The sequence below is a fragment of the Triticum dicoccoides genome, chromosome 6B (assembly GCF_002162155.2).
Source record: "Triticum dicoccoides isolate Atlit2015 ecotype Zavitan chromosome 6B, WEW_v2.0, whole genome shotgun sequence".
Classification (NCBI taxonomy): domain Eukaryota; kingdom Viridiplantae; phylum Streptophyta; class Magnoliopsida; order Poales; family Poaceae; genus Triticum; species Triticum dicoccoides.
In genome coordinates this window covers 650,343,844-650,345,218 of record NC_041391.1, presented here as the reverse complement: position 1 = coordinate 650,345,218, position 1,375 = coordinate 650,343,844, and the positions used below count along the sequence as shown (strand labels likewise).

General features: G+C 41.1%; 1 long non-coding RNA gene across 1 annotated transcript in view; it reads left to right on the top strand.

Moving 5' to 3' along the window:
• The first annotated feature begins 1,005 nt into the window (after positions 1–1,005).
• The window catches only part of LOC119322426, a 1,778-nt gene continuing 1,408 nt past the window's right edge, over positions 1,006–1,375 (top strand). Inside the window, exon 1 of the long non-coding RNA XR_005155602.1 lies at positions 1,006–1,114. This is a non-coding gene — a long non-coding RNA (uncharacterized LOC119322426). The remainder of the gene's footprint in view (positions 1,115–1,375) is intronic.

Genomic DNA, 1,375 nt, shown 5'->3' with positions numbered 1-1,375 from the left:
CCTTTTTTTCATTCCTTTAATGATTCAAAAAATACATGCCTTCCGCAGGAGTCGAACTCTATACCCACGGCCTTTGTTCGAGTGCAGCTAGCCAACCGGGACAACTTATGGCAGTGATTATATTTCTGCTTTTATGATTTTGTATAGTAAATAGAACGGTAATAAAAGCACCCACGTTTCGAGTCCGGTTTCTTTTTTGTTTTGGTCGTATTAAGAAAATGTTCATCATATATTACGAAATAGTTCACCTTTTGAATTTATAAAAATGTTCATCATGTATTATAATTCATCCTATATTATGAAATTGTTCAACGTATATTAAAAAATGTTCATTACGTATACACAAATTGTTCAACGTATATTAAAAAATGTTCATTGCGTACTTAAAATTTGTTCATCGTACATTAAACAATTGTTCAACACATACAACAAAATGTTTTCATTTGTGTATTTGAAATTTGTTCAATGTTTGCTTACTAAAAAGTTCACTGCATTTTAAAATTTGTTCAACGTATATTATAAAAAAATATTTTTTTAGAAAAAATGATGTGCCGCTGTCTACTTTTAGGCTAGCGTTGCTATAAACTGCTGTAGGATGCTAGCTCGGCTGGCCAGGCACGCTAGAATCATTCAGGAGGTCTGGAGTTCGACCCACACGGGCGCTTCTTTTTTGCCGCTCGACGTATACGCGGGAGCGAGGGAGAGAATCCAAAGTGGGCCGGCCCATGAAGGGGGCGCGCGTGGGCGCCGGTTGCTCCGAGTGGCGCTTAAGGCGCCACTTAGGAGCTCCCCCCAACGGCTGCCGTAACGAAGTATCGTAATCTAAGAAAGCCACGTCCAATAAATTTACGACTAATTAGCCCCCCTGACAGTGCGCTCAAAGCATGAAGCCCACGAACTTTGTAAGTTGAAGCCCATGTAATTGTTGGTCAGCCCAAACTAGAAGAAACAAACAGCCAGGCAACTGACGAGGCCACAATCTAGGGCATCCTCTGTTAGATCGTTTCGGTGCCGACGCACAGGCGCTCGCTTCCGGTAGCCGCCGGCAAGTTCGACCAGGCCATGCGTACAAATGGATCAGCAGCGCCGGTGTAGATAGCAGAATAATCCTCCTGTGAGTCTCCTCGATTCCTTCGTTGATTTATACTGTAGAATACTAATAAACTGATCCGCATCTTCAGTCGAGGAGATCAGAAACTTTTTGCTATAGACGGAGTTATTAATTAGGGATGCACTGATTCTATCATCTTAATTTCAAATTTCACACAACACAACGCTACTCACGCCAAATCTAAGGTATACCATCGGCTCATGTCTAGGCTATCTTGCAAGTTATTATTATTAGATTTGCACAAATTGTTATTTGCTAGTTTCT